The sequence below is a fragment of the Paroedura picta genome, chromosome 6, assembly GCF_049243985.1.
Source record: "Paroedura picta isolate Pp20150507F chromosome 6, Ppicta_v3.0, whole genome shotgun sequence".
In the NCBI taxonomy this organism is placed as follows: Eukaryota; Metazoa; Chordata; class Lepidosauria; order Squamata; family Gekkonidae; genus Paroedura; species Paroedura picta.
The window spans coordinates 23,800,495-23,807,266 of NC_135374.1; the positions used below are offsets into that span (position 1 = coordinate 23,800,495).

General features: G+C 45.8%; 1 long non-coding RNA gene across 1 annotated transcript; it reads left to right on the plus strand.

Moving 5' to 3' along the window:
* The first annotated feature begins 979 nt into the window (after positions 1–979).
* LOC143839584 (uncharacterized) lies at positions 980–5,483 on the plus strand. The gene is made up of 3 exons (XR_013231769.1): positions 980–1,197; positions 1,800–1,895; positions 4,881–5,483. It is a non-coding gene; the product is annotated as an uncharacterized LOC143839584 (long non-coding RNA).
* The last annotated feature ends 1,289 nt before the right edge of the window (positions 5,484–6,772 follow it).

The window sequence follows — 6,772 nt, forward strand, 5'->3', positions numbered from 1 at the left end:
CAGGGACTTTTTCTATTCACCGCCAACATCTGAAGATTTTGTAGTCTCAGAGAAGTGTTATGCAACAGTGGTCTGTATTTGACAGTGTACAGTCAAAAACAGATTGCTGTGCATGTTACATTACTTGTTCTTTCAACCAATCGCAGCTGTCACATTTTGAACCCCAAACTTCAGGCAACTTAGTTTTTGGCATCAAAATTTAGACTGAAAAGTTTAAAAGTTATGATTTTTGCTTCAAACTTCCCCTAGTTTTAGGCGGCATTTTGCAACAGATTACAACTCAGAGACTGATAAAGGGCTAACCCCTTTATGTTCACAATCTCTTTTTCTATCTGTTTATCACCATTTGTCCCAGCTCTTTCCCTCAAGGAACTCAGAACAAGCAGAAATATTTTCCTCTGTTTCCATGCTACCCGTTTACGTTCAGCCAGAGTGATTGGCCAAGATGATCCCATGAGCTTTGGAGCTGATTTGGGATCTGGACCCATGTATCTTCAGTACAGTACTTTTACCTCTAAAGCAGGGGTAGTCAACCTGTGGTCCTCCAGATGTCCATGGACTACAATTCCCATAAGCCCCTGCCAGCATTTGCTGGCAGGGGCTCATGGGAATTGTAGTCCATGGACATCTGGAGGACCACAGGTTGACTACCCCTGCTTTAAACCACACCGGTTCTGTAGTATCAAGGAACTACTTGCATGTGAGAACACGCTACTCAGATCAAGTACCACATTCAGAACGGTTGTATTCTCTCGGACCCTCGCTAAACAGAATACTTCCCCAAGGTATGGATTTGCAAGTCACTGGGTGTTGAGTAATCAGGTGATTTGAAGTGACCCTTGGAAGAAATGGGAGTCATTAGAGATCCTGTTGGGGATCTAGCTCACTATGGAATGGAAGATAAGGCAGATTGATTGGAAAATGAGGCACCGGAAAGAAAGGCGAAAGTTCATTCTTTTTACCTTCCTTTCTCATTCTTCCCCCATTCCCTACTTGGTGTCCTTCCGTCTAGCTGCTCCAGGTTTGGCTCCCTTGGTTTCCTCAGTGCCCCTCCTTGGTGTCAGAAGAGCTCAGGAGCCAGTGAGGCAAGGAGACAGGGGGGGGGTTAATTTTGAGAGGAAGGTGCAGTGAGAGGGAGAGGGCAAAGTCAACAGGACTCGTGTGCCTGAGGGAGAGAGCACAAGCAAGCGAGACCAGGTAAGGGAAATGATCTTTGTCCTTTGGGCAGCTTTCCGCCCCCTCCTTGCCTTGTCACCAAGTCAACCAGACCCAGCTGGGAAAGAGCAGGTTATTTATCTCCATGGGGTCAGTCCTTTCCAGCCTACCCATCTAGCTCCGGGCTAATCAATGCTCTTAGTTCACTGTACAATGAGCTTATTCACAGCTTCCAGAGCACAAAAGGGACGGGGATCCCAAGGAGCAACAGATCCGGCAAACCACTCGCTCCGTCTCTCCATCTCTGTGGGTCTCTTCCTGCCTCAGCTCTGATGCTCAGGCGCCGCCCCCACCCGACCTGAGAAAAATCACCTGGCCAAGCAGACAGACAGATTTGGATACATTTGGGCCTGCACAAATACGGCACTCTTTATTGGGCATCTCCAAATAAATCTCTTTTGTCCTAGATACAGTTGTAACACGGAGATGTAAACTTTACTTGGTGGAAGGAGCTCCTGGAGGAGAGCTGGGCCCTGTCGGAGCTGGCACAATGACATAGCGAGCTGGATCCCTAGCAGGATCCCTAATGACTTCCATTTCTTCCAAGGGTCCCTCCAAATCACCTGATTACTCTCTTCCACCAGGCCTTTGGGTTGAGGCCAGTGACTTCTTAACATCTGTGGCCCTCCCCTACAAAACACCGCCAACTGAGAGACACCTAGTCTGGAGACTTACGGGCAGTGAGTATTTGGCTTAATGCTGCTGAACTACTACTTAGGTTCTTATTACATTTTATACTGTTAATGTAAAGAGAGTCTCTTGTGGCGCAGAGTGGTAAGGGGCACAAATGCTGTCTGAAGCTCTGTCCATGAGGCTGGGAGTTCTATCCCAGCAGCCAGCTCAAGGTTGACTCAGCCTTCCATCCTTCCGAGGTCGGTAAAATGAGGACCCGGCTTGCTGGGGGGTAAACGGTCATGACTGGGGAAGGCACTGGCAAACCACCCCGTATTGAGTCTGCCATGAAAACGCTAGAGGGCGTCACCCCAAGGGTCAGACATGACTCGGTGCTTGCACAGGGGATACCTTTACCTTTACTGTTAATGTCATTGTTTTGGTTTTTAAGTTACTGTTAATTTTAACCTATCATGTACACTGCCCTGAGCCATATAGGGAGGGTGGTATAGAAATTTAATACATCATCACCACCACCACCACCACCACCACCACCACCACCACCACCACCACCACCACCTTATAATCAGACAATGCAAAAAGCTAAACATTAGTAATGGTATATGGAGGGATGTCTTCTGAACAGGGCATGGCTCTGTGGGCGAGCACCGGCTTGGCATGCAGAAGAACCCTGGTTCAATTCCCAGCTTCTCCAGTTTAAAAGGGCCAAGCAGTGGGTGATGGGAAAGACTTTCCTGAGACCCCAGAGAGCTGCTGCCAGTCTGAGCAGACAATGCTGACTTGATGGACCGAGGCACCAAGTCCATGGAAGACAACTTCATGTGCCGTGTATTACTAGAAGCAGGTTGTGTAGCTGCCCGGAGGACGTGTCTATGGGAAGCAATGGAGGCTAAAGAAAAGTTCCATCATCAGGAGCAGTGCCGTCTGGAAAGCCATTTGCTAAGAAAGAGAGATGGGAGGGGCCATGGTAGGCCATCTGTTTGGGATGCAGAAGGTCCCAGGTTCAATCCCTGGCTTCTCTAGTTGAAAGGAGATCAGGAAGGGATGTAAAAGATACCTACTTGAGTCCCTGGGGAGAAACTGTCCCTCTGAGTAGGTCATACTGACATTGAATAAGAGAAAATAACTGGGTTTTTTATACACCGCTTTCCCCAAAATGGCTTATAAACACCCTTCCCTTCCTCTCCCTACAACAGACACCACGTGAGGTAGGTGGGATTGAGAGAGCTCTGAGAAAACTGCTCTCTGCAAGAACAGCTCTAAGAGAACTGTGACTAGCCAACGATAACCCATCTGGCAGCTTCTTGAGAGAAGATTTCCTGAATAACATGGCATTTTAAAAGATGGAAATAGCATGCTGAATGTTTTATTTGCTTTGCTATGTCTGATGTGCTGCCAGCGGGCAGTTCGCTCAGGGGAGAAACCAATGGGAGGCCATTGGAATGAATGCTAGGCTCACACCCTGATTATCATGGCTCCATGTGTTTAGATTCAGGGTCAGATCTCTTAAAAGCTACTTATGGTCTGCCCTCTTGCTGAGATTCATGGCAGTTTGCACAATGCAAATCAAAGCAATTCACAGGATGATACATCTAAAAAGCAATGTGATAGGGACTAGGAATTGCAGGAATTCGGAACCAGAGCTATTGCCTGAACAAAGCATACAGAATCAACACGACACATTAAACAATTCAGAATGTGGCATCACTTCAGTAGCACCCCAGTGAATTTTCTGGGACCAGCCTGTTGTGTTGTAGCCTATTCCAGTCTCTCTGTCTGCTGACTTCCAGCTTGCATCTCTGTCCTGCTTGAGTCTCCCCCTGCCAGACTCTGCTCTTTGGTTTGCAGGATACTCTAGAAGAGGGCAGATCACCAGCAGACTGTCCTCTTCTTGGGCATCTTAACAAGCCGAGTCTGGCAGGCCCTGATTCTAAAGGAAGACAGTCTCCTCCTCTTCCTTTGCCTTGTGATGTTTAGTCAGCCAGCCGCTATCTAAGCTCCCTGCCCCTTCATCTATATAGCCCTGCCATTTTCCTTGGTGCAGCAGTAGAGTGCATGAGCACACTGGGAATGCTTTGAATGGCTCCCCCATCCTCCTGGAGCCTATGGGCACCTGTGGAGCTCTGGCACAGGGCAGGGGGCACATCCCCCAAATGGCCACATGGGAGATGGAGCCAATGAACCAAACTAGGGCAGCCTAAGTGCAGGTGGGGGGGAGAGGAAAAGACAGCCTGGGAAGTCAAGAAGAGAATAAAAGCAGCACTGCAGAGGGAGCTGTCATGGAAATGTTCTTTTTGGTATGAAAAAAGACTTTGTTTAGCTAACTGCTTTCTGAAATCACCTATAGAGGCATACCTTTCAAGATCTCAACAAGAAGGAATAACTTGCTTAAAGTACAAAGATCTTTTAACAGGTGAGCTTAAGAGCCTTCAAGTATTAGAAAAAGGAGCGGAAATACGCTAGATGGAATATAACCAATTAGTACCCAGGTATAAAACAGATGTTGATAAACGGGCAGACATGACTGTCCCCCTCTCTGATTCCGAGAACATTCTTCTCAACAAACTGCATTTGCAAGGTCAAATTTATAAACACCTTTTGAGATTCGAAACTGAAGTGGAACAGGTCAAAAGTTGTATGATTAAAGGGATGCAAAATTTCGGTGTTACTGTCACAATGGAAGATTGGGAATGAGTATGGGCTAAGCAAAGTACCCAAGCAAACAAATAGTCAAATACTAAGAGAAAACTGGTATAAGATTTTTTATAGATGGTATATCACCCCTAAAGTAATAGCAAAAATGTCTAATGGGTATAATAACAAATGTTGGAAATGTAATAACAGTGTTGGTTCCTTTTTCCACATGTGGTGGAACTGTGAGAAAGTGAAAGGTTTTGGGGCCAAAATACACATGATATTATAGGAAATGTTTAAGGCCCATTTCCCCCTAAAACTGGCTTGTATGTTATTAAGTATGCATCCAGAAGCTTTGCTGCATACAGCAAGAAACTTTTTTTTCCATGTCTGTACAGCAGCGAGGTTGGTGTGGGCAAAGAACTGGAAATTGACGGAGGTGCCAACCATAGCTCAGTGGCTGGACAAAGTAGCCAAAATGTCAAAAATGGCTAGACTCACATATGACCAATGGAAGATCTGTGGAAGAGTATGAAGAACTTGTTGGAGTATGCAGTGTCTGGTGTACAAAGTTAACCAGGAAGAAGAAGACCTTGATGGGGGCAGCAAGAAGGCTGTTAGATAGATCAGAGAGTTCAGGACCTTTCTTTTAAGTGTGCCTTTTGTCTGTCCCAAGATTGCTACTCTCAGGGCAATTTCCTCTTTCTTCCCAGAACTTCTCCAACCATTACTCTCTTGAGCAAACTAGCAGAAGGAGCTCTATCTCTATCTCCCCTCTTTTTTATCCAGAATGTCCTTAAGTAAATAAACCTTTCCTTTCTAAGCTAAAACAGCATCTGCATATCAATGAAATAACTCTGCTATGCTAACATTACTATATTAAGAAAGGAAGCACTATATGAAGCAGTAGAGGAGAGAAGAGGACATTACACTTTTTTGTATAGGTTAAATGTTAGATTTAATTCTTTCTGTATTCTTATTTTAGTTATTGTTTTGTTTCTTTGCTAACTTGATTTCATTCCAAATAAAACTAAAAATTTTCCAAAAAAGAAAAGAAGAAATGTTCTCTTAATCTGCACAACCAATCAGATCTCAAATTGGGCAATCAGAAGAGGAAGAGTTGGTTCTTCTAGGCCGCTTTTCTCTACCCAAAGGAGTCTCAAAGCCGCTTACATTCGCCTTCCCTTTCCTCTCCCCACAACAGACACCCTGTGGGGTGGGTGAAGCTGAGAGAGCCCTGATATCACTGCTCAGTCAGAACAGCGTTCTCAGTGCTGTGGTAAGCTCAAGGTTACCCAGCTGGCTGCATGTGGGGGAGCAGGGAATCAAACCTGGCTCACCAGAGTAGAAGCTGCCACTCCTAACCACTACACCAAGAAGCCCAACTGGCCCACCTAATCTCTCAAAACACTTGGAGGGTTCACCTTGTAGATAATACTATAGAGCCCCATGCTCCTTATGGGAACATACAGAGAGCCTGGGTAGCATAGTGGGTAAAATGCTGGATAAAGTCTCGTCTCTCTTTTTGCAGCCTCCGCTCATTTGCAAAAAAGGGAAAATATTACCATCTTCCAACCTTTCCAGGTGAATGCAAGGACTGCAATAAGGTTGCCTTTGAGGACCACTTTAAATGTTCAGAATCTAATAATTTACTATGGAAGAAAGTTTGGTGTGATCTGAAGCGACTAATCAAAAGAATGCCTTTTGGGGTAGTGGTTAGGAGCACCGACTCCTAATCTGGTGAGCTGGGTTTGATTCCCCACTCCTGCTCAATTCTGCTCAGAATTTAACATCATGGAGTCAGCAGGGTCTCACAATAAAAATGCACTAATCACTGCACAACTAGATCCTGGGCATGTTGAATGGGAAAACAGAATTAAATGCATTTAAAATGCCCCCTTGAGGGTCGTGGCTGGGCCGCCTGAATGTCATTTAATCCTGAGGCCACATAATTTCTTTTTACCCAGACTTTTATCTGGATGAAGTGTTTAGGATAGCAGACTTCTAATCTCGCAAGGTGGGTTTGATTCCCCACTCCCCCACATGCAGCCAGCTGGGTGACCTTGGGCTCGCCACGGCACTGATAAAACTGTTCTGACCAAGCAGTGATATCAGCGCTCTCTCAGCCTCACCCACCCCACAGGGTGTCTGTTGTGGGGAGAAGGAAGGGAAGGGGATTGGAAGCCGGTTGGAGGCTCCTTCGGGTAGAGAAAAGCGGCATAGAAGAACCAGCTCTTCTTCTTCTTAAACATGTGTTAAGATTCCTTTAACAAGGTTCCTTCTTGACAAC